This window comes from Hylobates moloch, unplaced genomic scaffold (genome assembly GCF_009828535.3).
Source record: "Hylobates moloch isolate HMO894 unplaced genomic scaffold, HMol_V3 SCAFFOLD_13, whole genome shotgun sequence".
Taxonomy (NCBI): Eukaryota; Metazoa; Chordata; class Mammalia; order Primates; family Hylobatidae; genus Hylobates; species Hylobates moloch.
In genome coordinates, this window is record NW_026652288.1 from 21,297,195 (window position 1) to 21,311,457 (window position 14,263).

Consider the following 14,263-nt stretch of genomic DNA (forward strand, 5'->3'; position numbering starts at 1 on the left):
GGCAGGTCTCTCAGGACAGGGACAATGCCAGAGATGACATATCAATGTCTTTCCTAGCTTCTATCTGATACAGAATGTCAGTGCTTAACTCTGTGCACAAATTAATCATCAAGTAGAAAATCAGTAGTTTATTCTTTCACTGATGTTTTACAACTTAATATTTGCAATATTAATTGGACAATGTCTGCTGGAAAAGGTATCTGAAGATCTGAAAGGCTACTTTTAAATAGGTATTTACAATACCTGTCATTGTGTACAAGTTGACTGATTTAGTGCTCTCAACAATATTTTGGAAATAGGTATTATCTTCATTTTACAGATTCGGAAACATAGGCTTAGAGAGCTGCATAGTCTTCATAACCAGAATGCGAAATGTCAGGCATGAAGACCACCACAGTGAGAGGAGGAAGATTTATTTGATACAAAGAACATGCATAGAGCAATAGATGACATATCTCCATCTGTAGGAATGGTTTCTCAGGTGTACCCATTCCAGATGCTGGGATCCACAGTTTTGATCTCAGCTTTCCTTACCAATCACTCTCTTGATTCAGTGGTTTCTTGTTTCAGTTCCTTATGGGAAAACTCAGTATCTCAGCTACTTAATGTGGGGGACCAACAGAAGCACTCAAGGAATTATAGGTTTGATCAATGTGAATTGAAATTCATTTTCAATCTAGTGTGTCAAATGGTCCATACTCAGTAGAAAGTGAAATACTCTACTGAAATAATATGTCCCTCATGTCAATAAAAAATCATTATAATTTTGTGTCAAGAATAATCCAGACTGGATTTCTAGCATTATCTCCTTCCCCCACATTTTTCTCATATTTCCTCAAATAAATTAGGTCATTAGAGTTTGATGTCTTTGCATTTAAACCCGTGTCAGACACCACTCTGTAAAACATAGCAGGTTGGTTTGAGAACTGGTAGGAAATCCATGCAATAGAATATTACACAGCAATTAGAAAGAGAATGAATAAACTACTGCTACATGTAACAATATAGATGAGTCACAAGGAATAATGTTGAGCAAAAGAAGCCAGGCAGAAGATTTCCAGTTCAATTTGTATAAAACTAAAATAAGGTATTTAAAGTAGAATGACAGGTATATTTTGGGGTAGGTATAGGTGAGACTCCAATAGGAACTTTGAGATGTTAGTGATGGTTTTTATTTTTCTTAAACCAGGATTTAAAATTTCACCAAGCCCAACATTTATGCTTATTTGTGAGCTTTTTTAAAAAGGCTATATTTCAATTAAGAGTTTACAAAAAAAAAAATGCTTAGAAGAAAGAAACCACATTCAGACCTCTGCTCTGTTTCAGGAAAGCTAGTGATTTGAGACAGCAGAATAATAGAAGCAGATGAGCATCTCTCTCCTCACTAACATCTTTCTCCCTTCCCCGTGGGATGAGTTTCTGCAAGTGCTTTCTATGCAGGTAGTTTCTGACAAAATTGAGAAAGGAAATGAACTTTTGCCTCACTGTTACCCTTTTACATACAACAACAATCAAAAAGCTGTTTAAGGACGGCAGCTCAAACATCAGGCAACTGTGAGATCCTTGCAGTGTCCAAGATTCCATCATCTAGAAACCTGGAAAGTCTGGATTTGCAAAAGATATTTGCATAAGGTCAATCAGCTCAGAAGAGCTTCCCAACCTTTACATTCATGTTTTCAAAAGTGTGTTTTTTATAACACTCATGCCATATGATGGTGATGGATGCCACAGATAAAAGGGTTCCAGAGGCAATTTAATGTCAGAAAGGCCATGTTACAGAATGCCTCATAGCCTTTCATATACCAGTTTACCTCTAGTGGACTTGTATTGAGATCCATTGCATCAGACACCCTTGTCCCCTTAAAATGAACTCTAGTTATCTTGGGAGGCAGAGGGGAGAAAGTTGGGAGCAAGTATAAACACAATGTATAGCTTGGTCCAGATCGCCAAATACTAATTTAATGTACTCAAAATTCTTAAAGGAAAATCTGCCAGGGATTGAAATCAACATTCATGGAGAATAAGAGTGTTGCCAAAGGAAGAAGGAAAAATGAAAGTTGATAAATCAGGTACTGTGGATTCAAATCCCAACTTTGTCACTTGTATCTTATACAAACCTTCCCCTCTTCTCCCACAGATATTTGTGTGGTTTGCATCCTCCATTCTTTCAGGGCTCAGCACAAATGCTACTTTCTGAGAGAGATCTCACCTGAGCCTCTTCTATAAAATAGAACTCCTATCACTACCCTCTACCCCGTCCTGCATTTCATTGTCCATAACACCAATTATCTGTTTATGTGTTTATTGTCTACCTTTCACAACAAGAGAATGAGTTTTATGAAGACAGCGTCTTTGTCTTTTTGCATCACAACCATATTCTAGTGTATAGAACTATGCCTGCAGCATTACTGCTCAATAAATATTTGGAGCGCCTTTTAAAATAGAAAATATTTGTGCAGATCTAAGATAATATTAGCATTTACTGTTGGTTATTCTGTCTGTTTATTCTCTCTAGCTCTAGATGTATGTCTATTCTTGAACTTTAGCCAGGAAAATTTGCCCTTGAATGTGCCAAAGTGTCCTCTATACCACCTAACCCTGTTCTGAACCTTGAACCTACTCAACCAGACTACATGGTACCAGCATAGATCAGCCCAGAAAACCTGCCCTGGTTTCCAGGAGTCTGGCTTCAGTAAATCACCCCTAGCCCCCTTGGCGTAATCCCAACTCAGAGGCTTTTCGAGTGTTCCTGGGGCTCCTTCCAGCATTCACAGCCACTGGATGTGAATGATTCCTCTGGCAGATAATTATGGGGTATAAACTCTAGAAAGGGTGGTCAAGACTCCATTCCAGAATTCTCCCTGAATCAGTGCTTCTGTAGCCTTTCATAGATTTGGCCAGCCTGTGTTATCCTCAATATGTTCTTCTGCTTCCAGAAAACTGATGAAGGAAGCTGTCTTAGGTCCACACTGACTGAGGGCTGCCTTTTTCAGGGGAGAGTTCAGTACTGTCACTGGCTCAGAGGCTGTGAGCCTAACATGGGGTTTCAGATTATTAGCAGATAATATTGTTTCTCTTTGGGCTTTGTCTTTAGGGTCCTCCCACCTGAAACCTGCTTGCGTGGACCATAACAATTAGCTATAGTGCCCTGAGAGTCATCTGGCCCAGGATGGATTCCTGCCATTTTGGTTAACACGTGGATTGGTGGACACATTCCTCTCACCTTTCTTAGGTTTTGACCATAAACATCATGGTAAATTAATTCTAAATGTAACTGAATTATCTTTCCTTCTGGTTTGGGAACTTATTATATACTTCTTTCAATACTGGAGCCAAGGCTGTAATCCTCACTTTTTGGATTTAATAGGAAGTCTTATCGAAAGCACCTAGTCTCTTCCTGCCCATGAACTTTTTGAGCTCACTGATGTCCATTTGGAGGTGAGAAGTCCAGTGGATGTGTTCTAACCTCAGTGCCATGGCCCAGTATCAATATGTCAGTGAGGACTTGATAGGAGAGGCAGAACCAACAGCAATAATACATAAAAAAAGGATTTTTGTAGGGATTTAACCTTATACAATTACGGAAGTTGGTTGAACAGTATTTTTAAGGTTATTGCTTCTGTGTCTGCTACAGAGGTCTGAAATCAGAATGGCAGAAAGTTAAAAAGAAAGAGGGACATAAAGTAGGGCAGAGCAACGAGAAACTGAAACTTGTGGGGATAAACCAGAACCCATGAAGACAGACTGGAATCAACATAGGCTGTCACTGTCTTCAGTGATGTGGGTGACCTACAGTAGAAGCTTGCTCCCTTCCTCATGATGTTAAACACACATGGCCCATGAGTCAGGGTAGCTGAGAAAGGGGATGGTTGAGAGCTGGGAGAGCAGCAAGCCTTGCTGCTATTCTGTGCCAACAAGGTGAGCCAGCAGATAATCAGCAAAGTACCTACCTGGCAAAACAAGCCATACTACACTGATTTTTGAAGTCTTAGAGGAATATGACCGCTCCTTCATTTCCAGTTTCCAAATCTCATGCAGTGTCTCCAGTTGCCTGTACTGACATAGAACTATTCAGGGTAGGGAATTACAAGAAACATGCTCCATATTAGCTAAATGGACACAAGATGAATCCACTGTAGTCTACCTCTTTTTAGCTTGGCATTCATATCTTTATCATCATCTTGAAAAACTATATTTAATTTCCAAATAAATACAATAGCAAAATCATGTTTTCACTGGTCAATAGACAAATACCCTTTGTATAACCTAGGGTGCAAACAAGCTGTCTCTTTCCCCAAAGGAAGATACAAAATCTGTTTATCCATATATGGGTAATATATTTATCTTCTAACTGAGTTATATTTATATTTTTGAGATCCTATAGGTTAAATAGTAAGATGTGAGGTTAATTACTTGCAACATAATAAAAAATAGGAATTTTTGTTCTGCCCTAAGTTCTTGGCACAGACCTCCTAAAACCTTTGTGCTGGGTGCATGTTTTGTTTTTGATCTTACTTCCTACACAGAATTCCTAATTCCTTGGCATTTCCTGGTGATGAGAGCAACTTTTGTTCTAATGAGATGACTCTGGATGGACTCCTGGGTGGAGGCTGGCCAATAGAAAGATGAAGCCATAATTAGAACCTTATAACTTTCAGGTCTACCCCTGACTTTCTCCAGGAAGGAGAGAGGGGCTGGATAATGAGTTAATTATCAGTCATGCCTACATAGTGAAGCCTTCATAAAAATTCCTAAGGTACAGGGTTCAAAGAGCTTTTGAGTTGGTGAATAAGAACACATCCTCAGGCTGGGGAGGAGGCACACTTCAACTCCAAGGGGTTCGAAACTCCTATGTTTGAGAACCTTCTGAACTATGCCCTGTGAATCTCTTCATCTGGCTGTTCAATTGTATGCACTAAGATATACTCCATAATAAGTTGACAATAGTGAGAAGGGGGTTGTGGGAACTTCTAATCTGTAGCGAGTCAAACAGAAGTTGTGGTTGACTTGGGGACCTGCTACTTCAATTGGCATCTGAAGGGAAGGCCAGTTTTGTAGGATTGAACTCCTACTCTGTGGGGCCTGCACTAACTCCAATTAGTGTCTGAATTGAATTGGCCAGTGTGGGGACACGGACACACACACACACACACACACACACACACACACAAGTGTTCTGTGTTGTTTTTCTCTCTACTCGCTTTTAACATACATTATGTTAAATGGTAGAGAAATGAGAGAATAAAAATTCTATGATATAAACACAAACATATTGGTATGAAAACAACAAATTAACATAACTGTTGCAGATCTCATTTCTACAATTTGTCCCTTGATCATAGTTAGTTTTTATAATTATCTTCTTCCACTGTCCATTGCACATTCCTTTTGCCTTCAGTAAGGTCCTTGGCTATTTTTGGTTCATTGCCAATGAGGTGACTTGAATCTTCATACCTGAAAACTGGGTCATCAGCAGCCCTCCCTATTGATTGTTTTATATTACCTTTCTTTGACTTTAATCAAGGGACATGGGAGTATTCAGTGGACCTCACTCTGCATTCTATACATATTCTTTCTTAACCCCATTGTTAAGATGTCATCCAATGTCCTCTTGATAGGATAAATTATGCATATCTATGCATAACTCCCTTCTTTGCCCATTTACTTACATAATGGCCAGGGGAAAGCTTAACTTTCAGGCAGGGAAACCACCTGAGTATCCTGGTAGAAATGACTATCAGTTTAGAACTAAGAATTCTAGACATTTGGAACAGCAGAGCCCAAAGCTGTGCAGACAGGAAGCAAACATTTTACTGTGGATCACTAGGAATGATAGTGAGAGGAGCTACTTCCATTTCTACCCCTTGTTCCCTGAGCTTATGAATATTGACAATAGGAGAAACACACCATTTGTTGGTTGCCAATTTAGGTCTGTACTGCATCCTTCATGATATTATCCCAGCAAGCACCCTGAGTTTTCAAAAGGTCATTTTAGGAGTATTCTTGGAAAATGTCAGAGGAGGAAATACTAGAAATCCGTGTCCCCACTCAGATAATAATTACACTGGTGGAATCTTCCGATACAACTCTTTTGGAACTCTGGAGACAATTGAAGGCTTCCAGGGTGAAGGCTTAAATGGTAAATTGTGGTTAATTTCACTCAATTTCAGTTCTTAGCTAGGCAGTAACTACTGATCTCTCACTCCCAGCCTTGTAACAGGAAGCTGTGCACATGTTCCTACAGCAGCTGACACATAGCTTCTGGGAGTCGGAGTGGGCAATAAGGACACTTTTATTGCCCCAAATATTGGGGATGTATGTTCTGATCACTAATTGTTATTTCTGATCATAGAGTTTCAGACACAGAGTTGGGGACACGTTGTTTCACCTCCTCTCATTTTTGCAAGCCCCTCCCACTCCAGGTGGTATGTCTTCCAAGAGACTTAATGAGAATTATCCTTAATAAGATTATCAGTAGATTTTACATCAGAAAATTTGGAGAGGCGATATGATGATATATTTGAAGTGCTAAAACAAAAAAAATTAATGAAAACAACCTCAACTAAATATCCCTTCAAAAATAAGAGAGAAATTGACTCCCAGAGACACAAAAGCTGATAGAATTTGTTACCACTAGTCCTGCTCTGTGAAAAATTTTGAAGGGAGTCCTTCTGAGTGAAATGAAAGGACACTAGAGAGTAGTAAATAGAAGCTGTATGAAGAAATAAAGATCTCAATAAAGGTAAGTATATGGACAATTATAAGAGCTAGTATTATAACAACATTAATTTATAACTTCACACTTTGTTTCTACATAGTTTAAGAGATTAGTGTAGTAACAAAGAGACTATTAGTTTATAAAGATTCAATTTTGTGATATCAACATCCAAAAGGTGCGGGATCAGAGCTGTGAAAGAACAGTTTTGTATGGTAAGCTGTTATAAACTTAAATTAAAGTTCTATAATTTTAGTGTTGCATGTAATACTCATGGAAACAGAAAAATCTGTAGAATATACGCAAAAGGAAATGAGAAAGGAATTAAAACATTTCATTGCAAAAAATCAAACATGAATATGTAGAAGAGAAATTCAAAAAATGACAAACAAAAAAGCTATCAAGTATGGAGAAAAAGAGCAAAACAACAGTCCCTTTTTATCAGTATTATTGTAGTTATAAATGAATTAAATTCTCAGTTAAAAGACATAAATTCACAAAATAGATTTTTAAAAGCCATGATTCAATTATATTCTGTCTATAAGAGACTCACTTTTGATCCAAAGGCAGAAATAAATTGAAAGTAAAAGGATGGAAAAAGGTATTCCATTCAAATGGTAACTGAAACCACAAGGGTAATTGTACTTTTGTTAGACAAAATAGACTTGAAATTTAAAAAAAATTTCAAGAGACAAAGAAGCACATTATATGTTAATAAAGTTTCAATCCAGCAAAAGATATAATTATAAACATTTTTGCACCTAATAATAGACCATCAAAATATATCAGACAACAGACAGAATTGAAGGGAGAAAGAGAAATTTCTACAATAATAGTAAAGAGATGTCATTACCCAATTCTTAATAATGAATGCAACAATGAGACAGAAAATAAGTAAAAAAACAAAGGGCTCAACACAATAAGCCAACTAGATATAACAGACTGTACAAAACACTCTATCCAATAACAACATCATATACATTCTTCTTAATTTCACAGGGAAATTTCCAGGATAGACCAAATGTTAGGTCACAACATAAGACTTAATAGACTTAAAAATAGATATCATGAAAAGTATTTTCAACCACAATGAGATAAAATTGGAAGTCAATAATAGAAGTAAAACTGGAAAATTCACAAACTTGTGGAAATTAAACAATACACGCTTAAAAACCAGCGGATCAAGGAAAAAATAACAAGAAAAAATAGAAACTGCTTTGAGAAAAATTAAAACAAAACACAATATACCAATACTTATTAGGTGCAGCTAAAGCAGCTATAAATGAAATTTATAGCTATAAATGCTTACTTTAAAAAACATAAAATTTCTCAAATCAACAATTTAACTTTACATCTAAAGGAACAAGAGAAAGAACAAACTAAACCAAAAGCTTGCAGAAAATGGAGATTATAACCAAATTCCACATATTCTCACTTATAAGTGGGAGCTAAATCATAAGAACACATACATATGGACACATAGAGGAGAACAACATACCCTGGGGCCTATTGGAGGGTGGAGGGTGAGAGGAAGGAAAGGATCTGGAAAAAATAACTAATAGGTACTAGGCTTAATACCTGGGTGATGAAAGAATCTGTACAAAAAATCCCCATGACACAAGTTTACCTATGTAACAAACCTGCAAATGTACCCCTGAACTTAAAATAAAAGTTAAAATGAATGAACAAATAAATTGGAGATTATAAAAATCAGAACAGAGAAAAAATGAAATATAGAATAAAAGACAATCTATATTTGTCTAGAAGACAATAGAAGTTGGAGACAATCAATGAAATCAAAAGTTTACAGCAGACATTGGGGACTACTAGAGGTCGGAGGGAGGGAAGGAGGGAGGGTTGCAAGGGTTGAAAAACTAACTATTTGGTTCTATGCTCACTACCTACCTGGGTGATGGGATCAATCATACCCTAAACCTCAGCATCACACAATATACTCATGTGACATGTACCCCCACCCTGAATCTAAAGTAAAAGTTGAAATTAAAAAAAAAAAATTGTTCTTTGAAAATATCAACAAAATTGGCAAACATGCTTGATGAATTAAGAAAAGAAAAAGAAGTCTCAACTTACCAAAATCTGAAATGAAAGTGGGGACATTATTGCTAACTCTACAGAAATGAAAAGAATTATAGGGGAGTACTATGAACAATTGTATACCAAGAAATTTGGTAACATTTGTGAAATGGATGAATTCATAGAAACACAAAACATAAAAAGATTAAATCATGAGAAAATTGATAATCTGAATAAACCTATAACTAGTTGGAGATTCAATCAAGTCTCCCAACACAGAAAAGTCCTGGACTTGATAGCTTTACTGGTGAATTCACTAAACATTTAAAGAACTAACAGCAAGCTTTCTCAAACTTTAAACAAAAAAATGAAGAGGAGGAAATACTTTCTAACTTATCCTGTAAATCCAGTATTGCCCTGCTACCAAAGCCAGACAAAGACACTAAAAGAAACTACAGACCAATTTCCCTTATGGACATTGACAAAATCCTCAACAAAATACCATCAAACTGAATTCAACAGCATATTAAACTGATTATACACCAAGGCCAACTGTATTTATTCCAGGAATCAAAGGATGGTTCAGTATAAAAATTTATCAATGTAATACACCACATTAACAGAGTGAAAGGAAAAAAAACCATAATTATCTCAATTGATGTAGAAAAAGCTTTTGACAATATTGAACACCATTTTATGTTAAAACATTCAATAAACTAGGAGTAGAAGAAAACTATATTAACATAATAGAAGCCAATTATGAAAAACCAACAGCAAATATCATGTTCAACGGTAAAAGACTGAAAGCTTTTCCTCTAAGATCAGGAACATCCCTGCAAGCAAGAATGCCTGCTTGCAGCACTTCTATTCAACACGGCTTTGGAAATTCTATCCAGGTCAATGAGGCAATGAAAAGAAATAAAAGGCAACAAAATTGGAAAGGAAGAAGTTAAATTATCATGTGTGTTTGCAGATGATTGATCTTATATATAAAAAACCCTAGAGATTTCCTACAAAAAATTTAAAATTAATAAACAATTTCAGCAAAGTAGCAGGATACAAAGTTAACCCACAAAAATTAGTAGCATTCCCACATACAAAGAATGAACAATCTGCAAAGAAAATTAAGAAAATTATTTCTTATATAATAGCAACAAAAAGAATAAAATAATTCAGAATTAATTTAAGCAAGGGGGTAAAAACCTGTACAATGACAACTATAATACATTGTTGAAAGAATTAAAGAATACATAAATAAGTGGAAATGCATCTTATGTTCAAGGATCGAAAGAAGACAATATTGTTAAGATATCAATATCATCCAAAGCAACCTACATATTCAATGTGATTCCCATCAAATTTCCAATGACTTTTTTGGCAGAATAGAAAAATCCATCCTAAAATGTATATGGAAACTCAAAGAATGTCAAATCGCCAAAACAGTCTTCAAAATGAACAAAACTAAGCAACTCACACTTACAACAAAGTTACAGTGCTCAGAACAGTGTGACATTGGGATAAAAACAGACATATACACAAAGAATCATAATAGAGAGCCCACAAATAAACTTTAATATACATGATAAAATAATTTTGACAAAGGCAGCAAGACCATTCAATGGTTAAAGGGGAATCTTTAAACAAATGGTTCTAGGAAAGCTGGATATCTTAATGTGAAAGATAGAAGTTGGACCTGTACTTAACACCATATAAAAAAATTAACTCAAAATAGATCAAAGACCTAAGTGTAACACTTAAATCTATAAAACTCTTAGAAGAAAACATAGAGTGATAGATTTACAGTGTTAGATTTTGCAGCGATTTCTTGGATATGGCAACAAAGGCACAGGAAACAACCAAAAAAATAGATGAGTTACATTTTATGAAAAATTTTAAAAATTGTATGTCAAAAGACACTGTTAACAAAGTAAGAATGCAAACTATATGAGAAAATATTTTAATTATGTATTTGCTAAGGGATTAATATTAAGAATATATAGAAAACTTTCAGCATTCAACAAGAAACAACCTGATTAAAAAATGAGCAAAGAACTTGAATAGACATTTCTGCAAAGAAGTTATACAAATGATCTATAAACATAAGAAAAAACACTCAACATCCCTAATTATTAGAAAAAGGCAAGTCAGAACTACAATGAGATACCACCTCATACCTCATACCTATGAGGAAGGCTACTATTGAAAAAACAAAAAAATAACAAGTATTGGTGAAGATATGAACGAACTGGAATCCTTGTGTACCATTAGTGGGAATGTAAAATGGCACAGCTGTGTGGAAAACAGTGTTATGTTTTCTCAAAAAAAATTAAAAAATAGAATTGCCATCTGATACAGCAATTCAGCCCTGTATACAGCTATCCAAAAGAATTGAAAGCGGGATTGCTAAAAGATATTTTTAGATGTCTCTTCATAATAGCTAAAAGATAGACGCAATCTAAGCATTCATCAAGAAATGAATGGATAAACCAAATGTGATGTATACATTCAATGGACTATTATTCAGCTTTAAAATGAAAAATATTCTGACAATATAGATGAACTTTGGAGACATTATGGTAAATAAAATAAGCCAATCACAAAAATACAAATACTGAATGATTCTATTAATATGAGGTACTTAGAATACTCAAAATCATGGAGATAGAAAATAGAATGATGGTTGCAGGGCTTTTTGGGGTGGGACGGAATAGGGAGTTATTGTTTAATGGGTATAGTGTTTCAGTTTTGCAAGATGAAAAGTGTTCTGGAGATGGTTTTTGGTGATGATTGCACAATAATATGAATGCACTTATTACCACTAAACTGTATAGTTAAAAATGGTTAAAATGGTAACTTACTTGTTTTTTATAGCAATGAAAAATTAAGAAAAATAAAGTCACTCCACCGTTCCTTTGGGTCAGCTACTTCAGGGTGATAAAGAATAAGGTAACTCTTAATGGAGTTCATAAGAATGAGCCAATGGCACAGTTTATTTGGTCTCAAATTAGTTCCTCAGTCAAAAGCAATGCTATGTGTGATGCCACAATGACAAATAAGGATGATGAGTTTGGAAGAAGCATTGTAGATAGTGAGAAAGGCAAATCTGTATCCTGGGTAAACGTATCTCCAGTGATAGCAAAGATCTGCTTAAGCCTAATCTTTATACCACTTCCGTTTGATGAAAAAATGCTGCTCTGCATACCTACATTGATGACTGCGTGGGTCAGAAAACATCAAATTCATGTTGGGTTGCTCAGATTGCATGGTAACTTAGTGGCCCATGGTTAAATATTCAGTCCTCACTAAGGGTGAGTAGCAAGCCAGAAGCTGCTTTTTAAAAAGAGAACCGTTATCTGCAGCATATGGCAAAGCTTTGCTTCTAAATCCCAAGGCTCTGTGCTAAGATTCACATATAGAAGTCTGACAAAGACTCTTTATAGCATTCTTATCTGCCCCCAACACTTCAAGCACTATACAATCTTCCAGGTCTCATGGACTAAGTGGCAGAGGAGCTTGCATGGCTCTCTATACCTGTTGCAGAGCCTTTCTTGTTCTGGGCCTTTGTCCTGGCAGCTTCTTAGGTTGCTTGATGAATGGAATAGCATGCTCAAAGTATATGTGATCTCCAAAATCCAAAAAGACACTTAAGCCTTGTAATTCATAATTAATGGTAAAAGGATCAGGAGGCAAAACTTATTCTTCTTGGAAGGCGTATCTTGATATACCGCAGACCACTAGACACCTAAAATTTCATTGAGGTGGCAGGTTCCTAAATTTTTGTAGGATTTATTTCCTATCTTCTGGAACACATCTACTTCCAAGATAAATAACCAACATTTACTTAGCAATTATTAGGTATCTGCATTCATTATCTCATTTAATTTTCTCAACTACTCCGAGGGAAGGACTATTAGTATCTTCATTTTTCTGTATAAGGAAAATAAGTCTCATTAAGACTGTGTCTTGGCCCAAAGCTGTGAAGCTAGTAATTCTTCACGTGGTTAGAATCTGATAAACTCTGATGTTAGAAGCTAAAATAGCTGCCTGGTCTGAGATCAGAGAAAAACTACCACTTATTCCTCGTATACTACCAGCTCCTAGTAATAATATAATAGACCTGCATCATGTACTATGGAAGAAAAAGGCTATCAAAGACCCTAAGGACTAGATTATGACATAGGCTGGGAGGTTAGTTCTGGGCAGACTAGTAAAATTTATTGTTGGCCTTACCAGCTAAAGGTCACTGTTTTTGATGGCCTCTACTAATAAGTATAGACAAAAAGCATTTATGAGATCAACTGCTGCATACAAGTTACCAGGGGATGTGTTGATTTGCCCCAACAATAAAACAACATACACAGTTGAAGTTACCACAAGATTAAATTTTCAATAATCCACTGTCATTCTCCAAGATCAATTGGTCTTTTGCATAGGCAAATTGAGTGGGGACATAGAAGGCATCACCACTCCTGCATCTTTGAATCCTTGATAGTGATATTAATCTCTGCAATTCCTCCAGGAATGTGGTATTAAATTTGGTTTACTATTTTGGCAGTAGGAGATTGTGATAATCATTTTCACTTGACTTTTCCTATAATAATAGCCCATATTCTATAGGTTAGAGAGCCAATGTGGGGATTCTGCTAGATGCTGGATATACCTATGCTAATTATGTACTCTAAAACAGGGGAAATAATCACAGGGTGTGATTGGTGACCCATTGGGTCCACTGTAAGTCAGAACTCAGCCAAGTTCCATTAATCATTCTACCTTCCTCGCTATTCTGATTAGTGGACCAAAGCAGTGTTCTGGGTATCTGGGAATTAAAGTAAGTTCATACCTGTTTCAGTAATCTTTGAAAAGTGTGATTAGTTTCTTTTCTCCAGTGCAATTTCCCCTTGGTAAATAACTAAGCCACAAGTTCTTTTGGGAAAGGTTAAGAGAAAGACTTGCAGTATAAATTTTGGCAATGTGGCAGCATCTTTCCTCAATGGGGCTAGGCTGCCCCTTCATTCAAGAGGTAATGCACCTGTGAATTGGCCCCAAACTTAGAATTGGTTGTGGGCCATTACTCCATTTTGTACTCATTCAAGTCAGACTTTTGCTTCTCAGACCTAGAGATTTTTACTAAGACATATCAAGTAAGATTTTAATAGTCTGCCCATTGATTTCAGTTCTAGGGACACCATTATCAACTTACCAAAAATAAATCTGATCACTGCTTTGGATCTGCAGTTGGTTAAAACACCCACTACCACCTTGATCTTGGTGATAAAGTACCATCACTTGGCCCTGCCACTCTTGGAGCCCATCAACCCCAGTGGATTTGGGGAGCTTCATTTCAATGGCAGTAATTTCCACTGTCAATCCTCATGTAGTTAATGGATCTATCAGAGAGTTCTTCAAGGATGCAAGGGGACTGCTCATCAATATATTTTTCATAGTATTAGTGAAGAATGAGTCCTCTAGGGGATATACTAACAGGGCATGTCTTTACTTAATAAAATCCACTCT